The following is a 21825-nucleotide window of genomic DNA, read 5'->3' on the forward strand; positions in this document are numbered from 1 at the left end:
CACTGAGGCCAGAGCTGAGTTTTTACATAGTCATCGCATCCCCAGCTATGCAGATAAGAGAGTTGAAGGGGCAGGATTCCTGGTGGCTCACTATGTTGATGGATGACATGGAGAGGTCCAACCCTACTCTTCGTGGGAAGCTACTCTGTAGTCACTTATTTCTCTGGAAAATTTGGAGAGATATTTATATACACTTTTTCTGTCTGTATAAAGCAAAACAACTATGCTTATAAGTCCTGAAAAGGACAATAGCACAATTCCCACTCTAGGGTGAAAACTATACAGCATTAATAACACGGCAATTCATCTATACACAAGTCTTCTTTCCATTGCTAACACTCAGTCTCTGCCTAGTGGTGGGGATAATCAAGTATGACATTTGTAAAAAGGCAGAACACAGACTATAATTTCCCAGAAACATCTATAGCTAATAGTATTGGGTTTTGTTTCTGATATGGTTCATTAAATCAAATAGATGCAATTAACATGTTTCCAACATTCTCTTAACCATTTTTTGAATATTCAGATTTTGTTGAAGCATTCTTTACCTCATGTATTGACAAAGTACAGCCCGCAGGCCACATCTGGCCTACCACCTAATTTTGTATGACCTTAAACCTAAGAATGTTTTTTATACATGAACACTTTCCATCAGTTTGATGATAGGGGAATACTAACTCTGAACACCAGTTAAGCAAAATGTTATTTCCTCAAAACAATTGCATTCTCATCGGTAAACTAATACTGTCAAAATGTTATATTCAATTATTATATTTTGAATTTTCTCAATAGAAATTGTGGAAATAGTTTTCTCTCTCTTATAGGAAAAACTACATAATATCCTCAATTTTGCCTCTTGTCCAAAAAGACAAAAATATTTATTATCTAGTCTTACAGAAAGAGTTGCTGACCCCTTTTAGAAATCATCAAAGAAACTTTACCTTTTGTGCATTATACATCAATATAATAAAAGTAAATAATATTTAAAAAGAAAAATTCAAATGTTTCCAAAAGTATAAAGAAGAAATAAAAGCAATAATTTGTATAGAAAGTGCAAAGATTTTTTTTGTCAACACAGGATCCATAATTCTTAAGGTTTTTAATTATCCACTAATAGGCACATGTAGCAAAGTATTTATTTAGACATAAAGTCAAATAGAATGTTACAGAATGCCCAATAGATCAAAATTATTAAAGGAGGTATCTTGCCAAGAATTAAAGATAGAAAAATCATTGCTTCTAGTCTTCTTTTTTTGAATTATGTGCATCTATATTGTATACTTATTTCTAAAAAAATAAGAAATACATTTTGTGAAATGAGGTATCATATTCCTGAGAGCCATTAGCTAAAATAACTTTAGCAATTAGAATATATACAAACATTATGAGTTTTCTTCAAAAAGAAAGACTAAAACAAGACTAGAAATCCATCTTTGTGCTAGAATTTTAAAATTATATATCACATGATAGGACTGTGCTCCATTATTCCATTTTTAAAAAGTGGTGGTGAGGGGGGATTGTATGCCCATACCACGTGATAAGTAAACTGTGTTAAGATATAAATGTATAGATAAAATTTAGTGTCCTTGTTAATTAAAATTTTAAACTAAGATGTCTGGATGGCTAAATGTCATTTACTTTATATTATTTTGCCTAATTATTTTGATGATACCTTGTATCTCCTTACCTGGTCTAGCAAACCAGAAGAATCATAAAAATGATTAAATTTAATAAGATGCTTAAAGCCAGTGACACAGGCTAACTGCCAGTAGGCAGCACAGCCTGGATTCTACCTAATCTTTAAGAATACTAGCTATTAATCACTGTTCAGCACTCCCCCAATCAAAGTCCTCATTTTAAAGTTGAAGAACCTAAGACATAGGAAGTAATACATTTTCCAGATTGCCTATATGGTGCTCCAGCTGTGCACTGATCCATAAAAATCCTTAAATATAGAAAGTGATATATAGCTTATACCTAGGAATCTTTATTTACATTTTTATTCTATTGTATATTCTGACATACATTGCTATGCAAACATGACTAATTAGTGAATCAATAACATTAACACCATTCCAATAAAGCATAACATTTTAATGTCATGAAAGATTTGTTTCAGTATTGCTATTGGACCTGATGACAGTTGGGAGAAACACTGAAGTCTCCTTCCTTTAAGCTCTTAACATTCAACAGTCTTCTTAATCTCTTTAACACCCACAAATTTGACTATCAACTTTATAAAATGGTAACTTTGATATTTACCCCTCTCTAGATCAGAGTGGGGTTGGGGGATGGGAGAGAAGGTGAAGGAATTAGAAAGTACAAATTGGTAGTCACAAAATAGTCATGGGGATGGGGAATATAATTAATAATGTTATACAGATTATGTAGGGTGCCAGATAGGTACTGAACTTACCGGGGGAATCATTTCATAGATTGTGTAGATGCCTGACCACTGTGCTGTACACCTGAAGCTGAATGTTAACTATAATTTTATATATATATATATACACACACACACACACATATGTGTATATATATATATATATATAGTCACAGGATGTAAAGTACAGCACAAGGAATATAGTCAATAGTATTGTATTGGTTATATACAATGTCAGATGGGTAGTAGGTTGGGGGCAGTTATCACTTTGTGTGGGGTGTAAATATCTGTCTAATCACTATGTTTTGTACACGTGAAATTAATGTAAAACAATAAAATTTTAAAAATATCCCTCTCTCATACCTGCCAATTCTCTATAGAGGTCAGACTTATATATATGACTTTTTAGTAAAAACTTCCTTTTAAATGATCTAAAAGTAAAACTCGAGATATCCTAAATGTAACTTTTTCCACCACTATTAACCATATCCAAAACCTACCTTGGAAGTTGATTTCCCTCTCACATTTTATCGTTATACTTTTAAAATATTTACCCAGGCCACCCCCAAGTTTTTGTACTGATTAAAATCATTTTATTTTATAGCTTCAACATTTTTTAATGTTATAGCAATCTCCCATGTTCTAATTTTGGCCTCTTCACACTGGAATTTATTCTCCACACTACTTTCAGAATACACACACACACACACACACACACACACACACACACACACTCTGACTAGGACACTTGTCTCTCTCTCTTTTTTATAACTTTTATTTACTTAAGTGTGTTTCTCCAGGACCCATCAGTTCCAAATCAAGTAGTTGTTTCAATCTGTTTGTGGAGGGTGCAGCTCACTGGCCCATGTGGGAATCGAACCGGCAACCATGTTAAGAGCTCGCACTCTAACAAACTGAGCTAACCACCTAGGACTTTTATCTCTTTAAAACTCTTTAAAATAGACTAGTATCTAAAGTACAAAGTTTAAATTTTCAAGCATGATAAGAGCTCTTCATGATCTATATTTCTTCTCCAATCAGTTTCCCCTTTCCGTGTACCATAATCTTTAGGCACCAGCTTGCTCTTCATACCCAAATTTAATTATTTTATGCTACTGTGCCTTTTCACTTAAAATCCCTTCTTATCTCACCTTCTTCCCTACACATCCTTCCCATTCTAGACCCTTCTCTGTGGAGAATTTCTAGACCTGTCCTCCCAGCATTCAAAGTTATTACCTCTTCCTTTTTTACTTAATAACACTCTATAGCATGCAGATTATTTTATTGCAAATTTCATCTTTGTGTATTCCTACTAGACTGTGCATAACTAGATGATGAAGGCTGAGTGTAATATTCATCTTTTTTATTCTCAACACAAAGCTAATTACTTAGGGATAGATCAAATATATTAGAGAACTAACAGATATATGAATAACAGCATGCATAAAAACTATCCTATTCCTTTTTGACTATAAATCATGTCCTAAATTCTAATCATAGCATCAAGTTCTTTCACAGTACAACCCTAACCTACACTAGAGAATTGTTTCTGCCTTGACAAAGTGTTCACCTAACTTACATCATGAACAACTCATGTAAACAACAAATCTACATGGGAACGATATATGTCTCTAATTAGCTTATAATTGTGCTTGGAAATTTCAATAATAAACACCATAATTCTAATTATATAAATATATCTAATTATGTATGAAGTTATAAATAATAAATGTATGTAGAATAATATGTTATGAACATGATTGTAATGTATAGTTGTATATAGTTTTGAATATTGAAGTATTGAACTGAAAAATATATATTATGTAAGAAATAATATTCTGCATGTGTGAAGCACTTGATTTACAAATTAACTTGATTTAAAAAAAAAAAAAAAAACTTTGTATTTGGCAAGGCATACTATTCCCATTTTGTAGAGAATAGAATTGAACTTTAAATTGCTGACATAATACTCTCAAAGTCACAAAAGTAAAGAGTGAATGAGGATAGAACACATAAATTCTGTTTCCCAGTACAGTTTTTTTCTACCAATTCATAGTCACAGAAAAACAAAATGGAGAAAGTACATAATAGCATAATTGTGTTTTGCCATCTCCTACTTATAAATGTGTAAGAGGAAATATGAAGATAGATTCATTCCAGTTGAGTGTTTAGCTGCTAGAAAGTTCTGGTACTGAAAATGTGAAGGAGATGACAAAGGTAATTATGTTGCTTATACAACAGTTGTTTCATTTGAAATTCTTCCTGAAGTTAGCTCTCCTGGAATTTTTCCACTCAGCAACCTCTTGTGACTGTTTAGCCCCTGAGCTGTCAAAATTATATCCTAATGTGAGGAGAAATTTTTTATCTTAAATTGTATCTAAAAATAAAGGCAGCGACCCAGGTTCACCCTGTCCATTGCAGTCTGAGATGAAAATGCATCTCCCTGACATTGTAGTAGAGCGAGGGTGGAGGTCTGTCCTGGCAAACTGACAGTTGCTCAACAAAGGAAAGGGGAAAAGGCATGGCTAAATCTCTGATTGATGCCTTTTAAGCAGTGTTCTTTTCATTGATTTTAACCTCCCAAGCAGAAGACACCTCCTTAAGTAGAAAGAACTTTCTTTCATAATCTCTATCTGTTAGAGGAAATCACCCACACTGACAGGCAGTTTCCTGTTTTATGTAAAGTCCATGTTTGAATTGGCAGATGATAGCTGGAACATTTGGCTCCTCATTAAAATAGTTTTAAGTTTTCCTAGGTAGCATAGAACTTACATGAAACAGTTACGCAATTTTTTACTTCAACCCCGGTATTCTAGAAGTGACACCTACTCAATGATGGAAAAATCAGACCAATTTTCTTGGAATTTATCAATTCCAGTTCACTTGATCCATTCATTTATTCATTTTTGAAACAGAATTATGTATTTTCTGCATTTCAATCATTAAGGTGTACACAGATATAGTACTGGGGGAAAATGAGGAATGGGAACTTTCTGGACGAGTTCATGCTTTTGCTGATCACTAAAAATGAAAGACAGAAAATTGGTAAAAGCATAAGAACCAGTATGTGATTAGAACTAAAAGCAAAGGATACAAATAACTGTAAGTTCAGTAACCCTGGAGCTAAGTGAGAATCAGCAGGAATGGAGAAAAGAAAACTGATTCCAGACATTGTAGAAGAGGTAGAATTGATAGAATTCAGTGATGATGTGCTACGAGTAAATCAGAGAAGTGTGATGTTTGGTTTTCTGACTTGGGTGATTGACTGAATAATGGTGCTATTTCCTGCATGGAAAAATACAAGAGGGGGTGAGGGGGAGGGAAGGGAGAGTGGGGAGGAAGAAGCAGCAGGCTTGGGGGGAAGGAGCTAAGTTAGAACTACCTATGAAGTATGTAATGGGGATATCAACAAAGCAGTAAGACAGGTATGCCCACAGAGAGATGTGGACTGGAATTTTAGTTTGGCAACTACTAGCATAGAAGTCTTAAATGGAAATTCTAATTTTGAATCTTTTTATTTAGTTTTTTAAAAAACTTGTTATTAATATATGTTTATCATTTAAAAAGTCAAAGATTTCATAAGAGTTAATACAAAACAGTAGTGTCCTGCTCCATTTCTACCTAACCTCTGGATTCCACTCCCAGAAGCAGATTTTTAACTCTGTAGTTTTTTTTCCCCTCCTATTTGCTTTCATATTTTAAATAACGTGCCCTATAACTATTTCTTGATTATGTTTGTTTCCAGTTTTAGGTATTATGTATTTATTTCCTATTACAGAGGCTAAGGATTTCTTCTCACACTTTTCCTGACCATCTTCTTAATAGAGTTATGCCAGTTTTCATTAGAAAAATAGCCATTTATTTTACTATAATTATTAAAATATTATTCACAGATAAGCCACGTAATGTACTATGCTCATGTTTCTTTTCTTGTAAGACTCCTTTTTCTCCATGGAGTTAATTACTGCCAATTTTCTTATTTGTTTCATTTTCTGTGTATGTATCACCAGTTGATCCTCAGATATCTCTCAGAAGAGTAAATATTGTCTCAATATTTTCAGACGACTTCAGGTAAATCTATGAGTTTCTTGTTTTTCTTTTTGATATCACTGTGGGGCTCTTTTGTCTTTCTATTTCAAACTGAACCTGTTATTGTCTAGCCTGCTGCAACTGTAAAGCTGGGGACTTTACTAAAGCATCATTTCTGAGAATAATGCTTTTATGCTGCCCTTATTTCATAGACCCCTGTTATGGATTGAATTGTGTTCCCCTAAAATTCATATCTTGAAGCCCAAACCTCCAGTACCTCAGAAAGTGACTGTATTTAGAGAGAGATAATTAAATCAAAATAAGGCTACTAAAGTGTGCCCTAATTCAATCTGACTGGTGTTCTCATAAGAAGAGGAGATTATGACACAGAGAGACACCTCGGGGCACACATGCACAGAAGGACAACCATGTGAAGAGGCAGCAAGAGGCTAGCCATCTTCAAGGCAAGGAGAAGGGCCTCAGAGGAAATCAATTCTGTCTGCACTTTCGACTTCCAAGCTCTAGAACTGTGAGAAAATAAATTTCTGTTGTTTCAGCCACCCAGTCTGTGGCATTTTGAAGGGCAACCCTAGCAAACTAATACAACCACATGTATTGTTCTTGCTTCCTTGCCTTCCCCTGCCCCCACTATTTTTTAGACAATATATTTTGCAGTTGTTTTTTGAAAAAGAGTGAATAGAGGACAGTTTGAGGGAGGTAGATTTTGGCATATCTGAAAATTTCTATATTTAAACTTTACATTTGTATAATAAATTTTCTGGGTATGCAATTCTAGGTTGATTATTTCCTATCATCCTATTTATCTCCTTTTCTATGGTGAATGTTATATACTCAATGTCAATTTTTTAGCAACACACAAAACTTGCTCTCTGAGGGTAATGTCAGAGAAGTGACATTCTATGTGCTCAGAGGAGAACTATAAATACTTGGTGAATAGCATTAATAAAAACTATAAGGAGCAATATAAAGAAAGTAGTGAAAAATAGAATAAAAAGAACCTCATGTTGAGGTTGAGGTGAAGAAAAACTAATGAAAATTTTTCTTTGGCTAAATAAGTTTCCAGTAAGCTGTTAACTGAAAAATATTCAAGCAGGGATGACAAACTTCTATGTTCTCTTCTTAATCCAGTTTATTGATTATGATCATAGTGAATCAAAATCTGAACTTTTTTATAAGAAACAATAGAGCATTTTCAACCTATATTAGGACAACATATTTTGAGTAAGGAAACAGATGTCAAAATGATTGGCTTACCTAAATACCATGCACAATCTAGGCTAGATTTGAACACCGAGGAAATCTATTTTATTCTAGTTTATCCACGTGGGATAATGGTAACCCAAAAATATGGCATCAAGAACTTCTACATTGAATCTATCAGGTTCACCGCAAAGGGGGAGGCAATGCAGAGATTATTCTGAACACGTATATTTTTGGAATTTGTATTCTAGCATCTTTTCTCATAGATGTAGAGAGGTTTACTCACACTCAAAAGTCCCAAGAACAAAGAATATCAATGTAACTGTAATAATCCATTTGAACACTAAGGGATGCCAGAACCATGTGTTTCACACTGCGTTTCTAAATATGAAGAACCTGATTATCAAACCTTGAAGCAGTCCTTGAAGCTCCACTGAACCAAACTAAAGAAATTAATATCTCTTATTAATGTCATTTAAATTATTAAATTAATTTAAAACTCTACATAAATTAACTCACATAGCAACATCTTATTAAATCTCAGTAAACAAAAAAATTTTAGTCTAAATTTTGAAATGCCTAATGATGATAATGAAATATATTCAAGGCTTTATCTGGATTGAAGTGAGTATATTATGAGATTGAATGGTCCCACATGTCTTTCCCACTCTGCTTAATATTCCTATGCATGAAAAGTCAGATTCAAATTAACATCAAGGGATTTTTTTTTTTTAAAGAGAGAGCGTGGCTATAGCCTGAGATCTATTTGGATCCTCATACTCCTCCTCCACTACCACCTGGAGTCCCTGCTCTTTTCAGGGACATGAGGTGCTTCCAAAAAATGCCATGTCTTCAGGATCATCACAGTTCACTATGCTTCAGAAAAAGGTCTACATATAATACTGTTACTCTGAGCAGGGAAGAAAGGCCTAATAGAATCATGTAATACATCCATAAAGAAAACCCATGTAGCAATATCTTCCAGCGATTGCATGGTGCTAGTAATGTTTACTATTGCTTTAAATGTTGTCTCATGTAATCCTCACGATAAGTCTAAGAGGCAGGTATTATTGTTCCCATTATAAATGTAAGGAAACCAAAGCTCACAGAGATTAGGTAATCATGCCCTGAGTCTTGAAGCCAAAAGATATTAGAGCCAGGATTTTCATTAAAACCTTTATGATTCCAAAGTTCTTTGGATATGTAATTGGCACATTAATTTTTGCCCAGCTGATGTACTGAAACATTTTTTTCTAATAATGTCTTTATTTATTGTAGTAGTAATCTTACCAAATCAATTTTCCTTCAGAGATAGTGTAAAAAATACATTCTTACGGAGGAAACATTACATGATATAGAGTTTTTACATCAAAATTTCTAAAAGTTAAATTTACTCTGAATTTGTGTATTCATTTAAAATGAAAATGGTTAGATACAGCTTTAAAATGGAGTATTCTTTATAGGACCGTTTCACAACTTATAGTTAATCAAAATCTATCAATTTCATGTGCTGGTTTGTCTGTAGGCATCTATAAGGGTGAAAAATTTACTATGGGTTGAAAAGCACTTTCAAATAAGTTGGGACCCTCTTTTCCAATGGCTTGTCACATCACTGGACTGTTTCAAATATAAATCAATGAGACTGAATGCATTAGTATATGTATGCATCAGCACACAATATTTTGTTATCTTCATCAACAAACACTTATTAAATGTTTTCATAAGACAAAATAGGTGTATGAAATCAAAACATGGGAGACTTTATTTGAGCTCATGAAAAAGGGAAGCAAAAGAAACAAGGTTTAATCCAATATGACATAGATTAATCATTTTTCATATTAATAAGACATTCATTTGAAAATTTTGGTGACTAGCGTTTCTTTAATTCCTACAGCTGAAACTAGATCAAAGAAAAATGCTTATCACTAGTAAGCTAATAGCCAAACTTGCAACTTCTGTTTATTAGGTAGAAATACATTAAGGGCATGGATTTTTAAAAACATAAATCAAACTTTGTTATCAGCATAGGAGCAAGTTTTGATGGTAGATACAATTGCATGCTAAAAGTATGGGGTATGAATGTAGCATATTAAATTGAAAAGAAAACAATGAAATGAATAACAAGAACTCATAACCCTAGAGATAAGTTATGACCTTATGAAACTTATGTCCAATTGTGCTACAACTGGAAGTGGCTCAAGAGTTATATCTTTCTACATACTAGTATCTGTCTTCTGTCCCTGAATCCTCCAGTGCACTTCTAATGTCCACTTCTGGATCTAGCCTATTCTCACCCCTATAAGGAATCTGTGCTTCTTGGAGGATGACTGATTTAATCTTCCAGGGCAGAAACAATCTTGATGGTTCTGATCATCCTCTTGAAGATAGTTAAAAAATTTCAGAGGCAATGATAAAAAGAATATTCAACTTAAACTAGCTCTTAGTGGTCAAATTTGATCATTTGAACAACTAAACAATGCTAAAATTGTTAATGTTGATTATAATGGTGGTGAAGGTGACAACTGGAACATATTGAATCTATAAAAGTGTACAGACATACAGTATTGAAAAGAGAAAAGTTATTTTAAAATATGTGGAAAGAGTGATCGAGCAAAATTAGGGCAAATATAATAGGATATGATGAGTTCTTTTATTCACTTTAATACATAGCAAAGTGGTGTGTTCATTGTTATAGATATTTGTTTTTATATGTCAGTTTTAGAAGTACAAACATGTTTTAGCTGTTTAATGGAAGAATAAAGAAAAAATGAGTAAACAAAATAGTGCAGGTAACAGATACAACATCAAGAACAGGAGGGACTAAACTTCAGTGGTCACAAAAAAAATAATCAAATGTAAAGAGAATGAACAAAGTATGATAGAAAGGTATTATTTATTAATGAACAATAATTCATAGTAATAGTAGCCCTTACTATGTTTCAGTGTTTTATGTACACTAATTAATTCAAACCTTCTAATAGCTCTGTGTGTGTTAGTATTAACATCATTCCCATCTTACAGATGGAAACTGAAACACAGAGGTGTGTAATCTGCTCATGGTTACACAATTAACAGGGCGCAGAGCTGCAATTTAACTCAAGGTAGTTAGGCCCTAGGACCAGTGCACTTAACCTCTATCAAACATTTCAGGAGCCCTTTGATTAACTACTCAGACATATTCCTGATATCCCAGGAGGCAAAACCTTTGATGTTCCTATGAATTAAAAAAAAAATTATGGAGTTTTAATTGCATGCTCTACAGTGGCCAAATATAACTTAAAAAATAATTTTGTGGGGAAGACACCTGACTCAAAATTATAAATCATATGAAGGTATAAACTTAAAAATCTACATTGATGGAACAAGAAATTGAGCTATTAAAAGAAAGTTTAGGATCTCCTTGGAGAAGCAATCAAGAATCAATGGATCCTATTTTTTTTATAGTTGTATTGAGATATAACTCATCCACTAAAGCATATGATTCAGTGGGCTTTATTATATTCAGAGTTGTGTAGCCATCACCATAATCTAATTTTTGCCACTCCAAAAAAACTTGTTTAGCTGATAGAATCAATTGATGTTTTACCCCATGTCTATAAACTCAGTGTGTCTGAGAAGGTATTATTTGGAGGGATTGGGCTCTGCAAGCATTATTGAACTCCTCAGAAGAATTAAAATGATATCACTGAATATGTAAGAGGTTATCATTCTTATTTTGGTAATGATATAAGAAATACACAGGGAACATTTGAGATCTTGCTCCCTGGCATATGTAGTCAGTTTAGTACCAATGAACTCTTAGAAAAATTCTCTACAGTTTTGGCCATTTTTTTACATCCACACTTACTTGGCGTAGTCGTCAGGATTATGAAGGATTCTGAAGTCCACCCAGGACCAGTGTGTGGACCCAGACCCAGTACTAGGTACAAGGAAGGGCCCATTGTGCCCCACCAGCTCCCCACTTCACATCAGGTGAACTGTGGTGAGTTTGTCTTGCAACTTTGGGTCTCCTTGCTTTAAGTAGCAGGCCATGACTTTATTTGAGCTGTCCTTAGAAAATTTGTGAGGTGGATAAGTGTTGAGATAGTCCAGAGAAAGGAAAAAAAATGGTTGCTGCTTTTAGTTTCTGCTTTTTAATTGGATTGCTTACTGAGAGTGAACAAAATCTTTGCTGATTACATGAGAGACTGAACTTTCTTTGGCTCTGAAACAAAAAGGACGCTTAACTTTACAAACCCAAATAGGCAATAGGGTGATGATAGTTGTTCAGGTCCCCGAATGTGGAGTGGTGGAGATGGGTGCCACCAGGTGTCCAGTGAAGTAATGCTGCTGGTCCCAGAGAAGCCATCAGGAGCCCTGGGAGAAAGACAGGACACCTGGAATGGGTTCATCCTGAGGGAGAAGCTTGAGGGAGAGGTCTGCACCCTGGAAAACTCCATGGTTGGCGGTGTCCAGTAAGCTCTTGCTGGCCGTTGGTCGAGTATTCTTGGGTGACTAAGAATCTTTGTGGGGTTGCCTGAAGAAAGTATTTCTCTAGAGTATAAAGTAGTCCTATAGGGATGTCCACTGCATTTGGCTCATCTGGAGATGTGCACATAAGGGCTGGTTTTCCCTAAAAGTTTGTTCAGAGTATACAGATCTCAAAATTAACATGGAAAAATTGTGCCTTGTACCTGGGAGTCTAACAAGCCCCATTATAGTCTGCCTCCCATTAATATCAAGATTGCAAAGATGAGGATACTTTGATATTTCTAAATTAATTTCTGTGTGCACAACTAGAAATAAACAGCTATAAAATTAGGCAGAAGGGATGAGGGGAAGAATTATTATAGACTATCTCAGAATTTAAAATGACCTTCTCCCATAAGCAAAAATGAAACTATCTAAAAGGATTTCGATAAATGGATCAACCTATGATGTTTAGGTGTTGACCCAATTCTTTGAGGTATTAAAAATGAATGTCATTTTAAAAGGGGGAAGGTCATTTGAAACTTGATTTGTCAAGAACAGATAAATTGTGAATGCCTCCAGGGCAAAATTTGGATCCAATTGTTCTTTTATAAACTAGTGCGTTTTTCTCATGGCTAAAATGTCTCTTTGTCTGTCTATGTGTGTGTGTGTGTGTGTATTTTCGTATGTTGTAAATGTGAGATAATTTTCTATCCCTGTATGGTATTGTTAAAATTAATTTAAAGGCAAAGATCTTGTAAGAATTGGGTACATATAAAATTCTCAGAAATATAGACACTACCTCAAGTGCTTTTCAAGTTCATATGATCTAAGATTAATCCTTAGTAAATGAAAACTAGCTTAAGTTTGCTGGTTTAAGTAAAATAGACATGTCTTATTTTGCCTGGGTTTTATAAAAATAAGTTCATGTCAATAATTGAATTTTATGTCTATGAAAAAATATTTCTAGAGGTTATAAAATGTCCTAACTAAAGAATACTAATTGATTATTTCTTAGTTTTTATTAGGCATTGAGGTTTTAAGGGTTAAACTCTCATACATGTAGGAAAACTTTTAGGGTATATTGTGTGGGTAAGCAATGGTTGTAAATTAAATGGATAGTTGGGTCTATGGAAAACCTAAGATGGCCACTTGTTTCTTCCCTGCTCCGTGGCTCCCCATTTTTCAGTTTCTGCATATCTTCATGTATCATAGTGGAATTAAGCTGAATTTAGTTAAAGGAATTTATGAGATGACATTATTGAAAAGAGACATCTTACACTATTGCCAAGTTTGATAGAATCATTTCAAGAAAATGCCAAATTGGTAACTGCTTCTTTTCACAGTGAACTCCCAAGAGACAGAGACTTCAGTCATTGTTTTATTGAAAAGGACATCAAATAAAAGACACTCTGCAACCTCACTGGAAGGGACCTTATTAAGCATATAACTGAATGGATGTCAGCCCCTGTCTATGGATATCAAATGTTACCGTAGGCAGAAAGAATAGGGCTGAGGGAAGAGAGGGGGAGGCAGAGAAGGGGGAAGTAAAGAGAAGCAAAGGAGGGAGGAGATGACGTCATTCCTAAGCGAAAGTGCAGCTACCAAACTGGCCAGAACTAGATTTTGGTGGCCAAGAACAGATCCAGGATGCCATCTTAACCCTCAAGTGAACTTTAGCTAATTATAATGGATTCTAGTATCATTAGCATTACGAGCAGGGAAAAATCTCCACCCCCTGTGCTGCCATGACAATTCTGACAAGAACCAAATAAGGACAAAAACCTGTCCTTCTGATGGGAAGGAATGGTCAGTGAGGACCCGCCGTGTGACCACCTGTGATGTCACCCCTAAATCTTGAATATTTTGCGCCTTCATTTTAGAAGTAATAAATTCTTAAGCCTCTGTTTTCTTCAGGGCAGTTGTTCTCCTGGCCTGACCACTACCACCATTTTGGGAGTATACTATCCTCTTCTCTTTTTAGTAAATCCACTGGATGTTTGGCTTATTCAGTACATCCTTAAATTATTTCCTGTGACAACACCAAGAACCCATTTTCTGGCAACACAAAGGCTTGTTGCGGATGAGAAGCCACAGACAACAGAGGCAGACAGCTATCCCAAGACATCAACAAGGATTCTATATCTATGAATTGATATTGCATTCAGAATCTATTTTGTTTGATTGTTTTTAATCTATTTGCTAATGATATTATCATAATAATAGTTGTAGTTGTTGTTTGGATTGCTCTGCATAGTCCAACTGTTTATGATTACTGAACATGCATAACTGTTCATATGCTTTTCATCGCTTATGCAAATATTACACTAGATGCTAAATACAGAAAAATGAGATAGAAAGTAAAACTCCGATAATGATTGTTCACAGGACAGAAATGCTTCAAAGCGTTTTTTCCACTATAAGAGCCATAAGACCTGGCTGCCTTCTACTTACCTACCCTTCCCTTTTTGGGAAAAATTTGACCTCAAATCAGATTCCATGGTTACAGTATTGCCCCACCCCCAATGGTCAAGACTGAGATTCCATATGGATACCACACTATCCATACTATCGGATCAAAAGGTTGGTCATCAATGCATCCTTTGGATTGATTTATAACCCAAAAGGAGAACTGTGGATTAAAAAAAAAAGGGTAAGGGGCTTCTATAGAAAGTAACCTCACAAGGTGATTTGATCATAACATTTTAACTGGGCTGGTCATGGTGGGTAGTCATGCTCCAGGCATATAACTCCTTTAGTAAAAGGTTTATCTTCACCTTAAGTAAGTCCTTTCCATTATTTCTGTGCATTTTGGTTAACACATCTTTAAAATAAGCCCTGCCACTCTCAAGAAAGCACATAAATTGTTAACTATCCTGTATGTAATCTAATCTCACCTTGCTTTTTCCCACCTCCATGTAATCTTCCTTACATTCCTGCCTTAATTTCAAATGCATAAAAGAAACTGCAAAACTGTTATTCTCTGGAGCATTTGAGATCTTGCTCTCTTGCATGTTTTATTAGTTTGGCTCAAATGAACTCCTATAAAAAGAAACAAAAGAAAAATATATCAAACCATGTAGAGAAAAATAAAAGAAATATATCAAGCCCATGGTGCTGATTTTAAAGGGACACATATATAAACTTAATAATGAAATTTGCAGTCATATTTGCATAACTTTTATTTAAGGGGTTTGAAGAATTAAACATAGTAACATATAATTGTTTAAGGAATATAATCTAACTTATAAAAAATGTTCAGATGCTCAAAAAATCATTTTTCAATTTTATTTGATTTCAGAGTAATACATTTAGCATTTAAAGTGTACAAATAAACCTGTGTGCTCCTCTCCACAAACTCCTCCCATATATTAAAGATCCTATGAACACGTGTAACCTTATGATTACATGTGGTATTAACTTACCAGTAAGGTGTCATTTTGTAAAGTTTGTCTAGACTACTTATTTTTAGTTCTCCAAATTCAGACCCCTATCTATACAATTATTTATAAGAATTTACTCTTAAATGTTGGTTATTCAAGAGGATTTCCTATAAGTGACTGAAGGGCTCTATGAGATGAAAACCACTTAGTAATGTAAGCAGTTTTATCTCTTTCATATATATATATATATATATATATATATATATATATATATATATATATATATATAATATTTCTTCAAAAATAAGACCAGGTCTTATATTAATTTTTGCTCCAAAGATTCATTAGGGCTTATTTTCAGGGGATGTCTTATTTTTTCATGTACAACAATCTACATGTATCCAAATACAGTCATGTCATCTTCTTCTGGAACATCGTCATGACTATCCAAATCCCGAATTCCAGCTTGAATTTCTTGCAACTCCATTTCCTGTAGAACCATTGACCCCAATCTCTTATGTCCAGCAATAGAGCTCTCTTTAAGTGAGCACTTCTTGTCCATGTAGCCTGCTCGTAGTGCATTGGCAACACAGCTGTCAGTGATTTTATCCCATGAATTCTTCACCCAAGTAACGACCTCTTGCAGGCTAGGCTTCACAAAGTTTCCACGCTGATTTCTTTCCATTCTATTTTCAATGTAGTCATTGATTTCTATGCACAAATGATCCTTGAATGTTTTGTTTACTGCAGTATCAAGAGTCTGGAGATAGACAGTCATTCCTGTGGGAATCATTATTTGATCTATTCTTCTCTCTGCAAGGAAATTCTTCATGTCTTTAGCGCGGTGAGTGCTGACTGAATCCCACTCTTTGGCCACCTCACAAAAGAAGTGGCAGCATTAAATCGACCCACTTCCTAATAACTACTTGTGTGCACCAGGCTTTTTCGGTTTCAAGAACATAAATGCCTGAAACATGTTCAACCTTATCTTTTTTGCCCTTAGAGGTGTGTCGTGCGGGAGACCCTGCTCGCTGCGCCATTTGTCGTGCGCGGAGGCCTTCTCGCAGCGCCATCTTTCAGGCGGGGCAGCCTGCAGGGTCTCTGCTCCCGCTCCCCACACAAGAACGCAGGATATGGTGAGGCCGAAAAGGAACACCCACGGAGCCATAGGTAGGGGAGCCATACCACCACGGTCTCACTGGAGGCTGGGTTCACCAGACGCGTGACCTGCCGTCCGCCTTTCCGCCAACCAACCGACCGATGACTCTCCTCCACTCTCTCGACTCTGTTCCTCTCTCTCTCGGCTCTCCTCTTCCACTCTCCTCGGCCCTCCTCTTCCGCTCTCCTCAGCCCTCCGTAGTTGCAGCAGTTATACCAGCAGCCAATTGGCTAACCGGCCACAGCCGACGGCCATTCACTACCCGAGCCAGTACCCCTTCACGTGAGGCCGAGAGCCTGTAAACTACTCTCTGGGGCTCTGTCCCCACAAGGTGGGGCTTCCTTTCCATCCAGACGAATTGCCAAAATACAGGGTAACACGTGCACTTTCATAACCAGTGAAGGGAATGTAGATTGACCCTCTGATCAATTGTCGTTTGAGATCCTTGGACCATAAACACTGCAGTTTTATCCATAGAAATCATGTTGGAGAGTTGATATTTAGAAAAGTCAATGGCATCAACAAAGGACTTGAATGCAAGTGCACGTTTAATAACTTCAGTCTCTTCCAGCTTGGACAATGTTGTCGATCTTAGAGACAGTTCATATCACTGAAGGAAGCCATCCAGCCAGTGTTGTGATGTTTTGAATTCTTCTGGGGATATTTCTAACTGTGGTGCCATTGCAAGGGCAAATGCTTGAATATCAGCCCTGCGCACAACCAAAGCCTTTGCTCTCCTGTCAGCAATCCATTCCAGATGATGTCTTCCAGGTTAGGAAAAAATGGTTGCTAACATGATCGACAGTTGTGCTTCTTAACATTTCCCACGTCCACCTGTTGACTGGGGTTATCGTACTCTGGTCGCCATTTTCAGACCATTCAGAGATCCAGCTTCTTTTTGCAGAAAGTCATAAGATTCTTGCCCCGGGAGTACTCCACAATTCCTTTCTTGTACTTGAGGGAATAGCTCTTTCTTTTTGCACTCATCTTGTCTGGTGGTCAAAATATTATTCCCTTTAAATCTACCATTAAATCAAGTGTTAATTGAAGACTTACAAGACAGGAGTGGCAACAAAAATGATGATAGTTAAGAATGATGGTCCAAAGAAGAATGATGGTCCAAAAGAATGATGGTCCACAAAAGCGACGAAAAATTGCAGGCACCAAAATTCAGAAAACGTTTCTTTATTTCACACGAGTGCAATAAGTACATCCATTACAACATACGACGTATTGAATTATGAAGAGTCATATTAGACACAACCACGTCCATTCATTATCAAGTGTGCATGTTATTCATGCGTTGTGTCTGTACTCTGATTGGTCACTCAGCAATAAGTCTCGAGTTCATTTGTTTACAAAGGCGTTTACCTATCATCCAAAGATGCCTGCTTGGGTATTTACAAATACTTAATTATAATTTATATTATCATTTATTTTAAGTATTAATGTCAATAATATTATTTATTTCTATTTAATTATATATTAATATTATTTTATAATTCAATACGTCCATCGTATGTTGCAATAGACATACTAAATGTATCCGTCTGGCTGACGATCTTAACTTGGGCTTATGTTTGGGGTAGGGCTGATATTACCAACATCCTGACAAATCATGCTAGGGCTTATTTTCCAGTTAGGTCTTATTTTGGGGGAATTACCATATATATATTCACATGAATATATATGTATATATAAAATGTATATGTATCTGTAAGCATTGGTGAAAACACAAAGGTGTTTGTGCTATGCCTACTCTGATTTCAATCTTCTTTAATCTTTCAGTTCTGCACCACTTACTGGCCTCTTCTAAGTCCCAAGAGGCTCATCTCCTGCTCTGTCTACATCAGAATAGTCTCATCTTAATGCTATGGCATTTACTGTCAGTTGCAGAGACAATTGTTTACAGTTTAGACTTTGGTTACAAAATTTTTGTCTGTTTTATCTCTAGATATGCAAAGGTCTGTGAACTTCTAGGATTTAAAAAGTTTGCAGTCCTTCAAAATAGACCCTGAGAAAAGCTTGCTATACTTGTTTATTATGAAGGAAATCATGAATATTTATTATGTAGTTTTTAACTCTGCATACTCTGTCTTCTGTCTTGTCCACTATGGAATTAGAAAGTGTTTTATATAATAGTGGCTTTTTACTAGGAAAATAGTAGCTTCTGAGCATATGTTGATTTTTATTTATTCATTGTGGAATATGTTCCAGACTGCTCTAAGTGCTTTACAAACATTGATTCATTTAATGTTTCTAACAATCCAATAAGGCAGGCATTATCATTGTCTCAGTTTTATAAGTGAGAGAGCTGGAGGACAGAGAAATTAAGAAAATGAAGTCTGTACCAAAGCTAGATTCTAACAGAAGTTACTGGAATTTAATTGGCGAAACAGTCTCCTAAGTGGAAATGGCACGATCAGACCAGTCCTAAGGAGCCACATTTACAAGGGCATTATCCACTAAGAGAGTATCGCTAGTGGCACAGTGAATATTTTGTGACTTGTCCAAAGTCACAGAGCTAGAAAATGTTAGAGATGGCATTTGAATTCAGGCAACCAACCTCCAGAGTCTATGCTCTTAATCACATGGAAAGAGTGCCCCTCTTCCCAGAACTCATTAAATTCTGTGATTCTTTTGGCCCCGAATTATTAGTTCCCAAGTCTCATTGCCCAGGTCCCTCTTTACTTGTATTCTATTCCATGCCCAAGCCTGCATATGCTTTATTTTTCCCTCCTTTGTAGCCACATAACAAACTTAAGCTGAATAAATACTTGATGATGGAGACAGGGATTAATATTGTACTCGAGTGGAAAATGCTGTTGTAATTAAAATCTGTACAAAATAAGTGGTGAGTTTACTTTCAACACTAATACTCGACCAGTGACCAGCCATATAGTACTAGGTGTTGTGCAAATCTGGGAAACAAAACCAGTCAGCACCCTTTGTACCAAGTTATACTCACTGGGATTTGATGAAATCTTTTGAATCAGAGAGACTAAAAAAATGAATGTTTGAGTAAGCGTTTACTTCTATAATACTTAATACACGATGACTAATTTTTAAACTATCACTTCTGACTAACCTGTGGTAATAAATGAAATTCTGCACTGGTGCTAAATCCCCACATAGGTTATTGGGGTTTCGTTGGTGAAATAAACTGAGTATAAATAACACAGTTAGATCAAGCCTAAAGAGCCACACTTATGAGGGTATTATATGGTAACGGAGCGTACTCTAGTTTATCAGAGCTGATATTTTATAAAGATTAAGCTAATATGTTTTAATTTCCCTCATTGAGTGAGGAACCATTTGTGGTCTCCCATTGCTAAAGCCAGATCTTGAGGATTATTTATCATTCCGGAATGAGGGGATGGGGCTGGTGCTACGAGCAATTGCTAGGCTCATAGTCCATGCTGCATTCTCTTCCTGCAATTCAGGGGGACTCACCCCGGAGAGATGCTTAGACCTGTAGGATCTACCTGACACTGACTGAGGCCTCCGCGGTAGCCGTGGCATGAGTGAAGAACAGGGCACTCAAGATCTTAAACTCCTTTCAATATGCTCTTTACTCAGACATCAATCATCAACACACCACACAGTAAAGCACAAGAGTAATACAATAATTGGGTAAAATAGAGGAAGGAACCAGTCCCAAAGTCAATCAGAGTCCTGGTGTAGCGAGGAAAGGTAGCTGGTCCGAGAGGTCGATCTGGCAGAGGTTTGGTCTGAGTGGAGCAGAGCAGAGTGGATGGTTCTTGGAGCAGACTGCCAGCGTGGTCACTTCTCAGTCGAGACCCGCTCTCTGAGCTGCAAAAGTCTTCAGTTCCTATGCAGTTCTGAGTGCCTTCCTGACATCGCCTTATCAGGGCAGCCTCATATCCTCCCATCTTCAGTAGCAGACCTTCAGAGTGTAGCTGGTTACACCCAATTACCAGGGCAACCTGCAGCTCCATGGGCATTGTCTGCTAAGTTCTCTGTGCATGTCCAAAATAGAGTTACTCTTGCTCATTCAGTGTGGAGTCACTCTTGCTCACATAAAACTCATTCTAACAGCTTCTAGGGGGCGCTCTTCACAGTTGGGGTATAAAAATGTGTCCTCTTCCAAGATGACGGTTTCGAGACTTGGTTGGGTGTTGAGGTGATATGCAACTGGAAGACCCAGCACATAGGATTCTCCCACAGTATTTTACCAACACCTTAGACACAAAGCTTGAGAAAGAAGGAGATACTTGACAGGAGTAGGAATGTCCCTTCTGGTCCTGGAAAGTTAAGGGAGGAAAAGGAAAACACGATTACCAAAGTAAAGGAGGAAGTTGTAGATTTGTTTGATCTTCTATATCTAGATTCCAACAGAGGCTAGGTCACTAGATAAGATGAGAGAAACGCAAAGGGCAACGGGATTATACTACCTTCTTGAGTCTCTAGAAGATAGTTTTAGGTATTAATTTTACTTGAAGTGGTGTGGAGCCAAGAAAGAAAGGTTATGAGAATTGGGAGTGTTTAACGACTTTGTTGAGGTTAGCACTTCTTCTTGACAGAGAAGCTTCTGCATATGACCTCTGTCCATGAAGCTTGAACAGACAGCAAAGAGTCCATGCTGTAAATATGAAATGATTGTCCTTTCAAAGATCAAGACCTTGCTGAAGAAGCATGAGCCCTTCCAGGAAGCCCCAACTTTTTATCAGGATCCCACAGATCACTGTCATTGCCCCAAAACCAGCACACTCAGTGCAGTGGCCTTCTCTGACTACTATTTAAAATTGTCAGCAACTGTCACTCAAGTTCCTGTCTCACTTCCAACAGTGGTACACTATGTGAGGCAACTCCACTAGTGGCAGCTGAGATACTGAGAGGCTGAGCAGAACTCCTGGCTGACTCACAGGGCAGGGGAGTTAAAATTGGAGTACAAGCCTTGTTGAGGCTTTGTTCACAACTGAAAAGGCAACCTAGTCCTTTAGTACAAGCGGCATGAAAATAGACCATCTTTCACAGGGATTATAATTAGAGCCTCAAATTACTTCTGTAATGTTTTATATGCAGTCTGACATTCAATTTAAAATAGTCATGGATTTGAGAAGGTGGAACTTGAGAGAAAACCAAGAGAGAAAAAAAACAAAATAGAAGCAAAACTCCCTTCCCCATAACCATACCTCCTATCACCTTTCCTTGATTTATTTTTCCACCTTTCAGTACAC

This window comes from Rhinolophus sinicus, chromosome 4 (genome assembly GCF_057876585.1).
Source record: "Rhinolophus sinicus isolate RSI-liver-muscle chromosome 4, RSI-T2T, whole genome shotgun sequence".
Classification (NCBI taxonomy): Eukaryota; Metazoa; Chordata; class Mammalia; order Chiroptera; family Rhinolophidae; genus Rhinolophus; species Rhinolophus sinicus.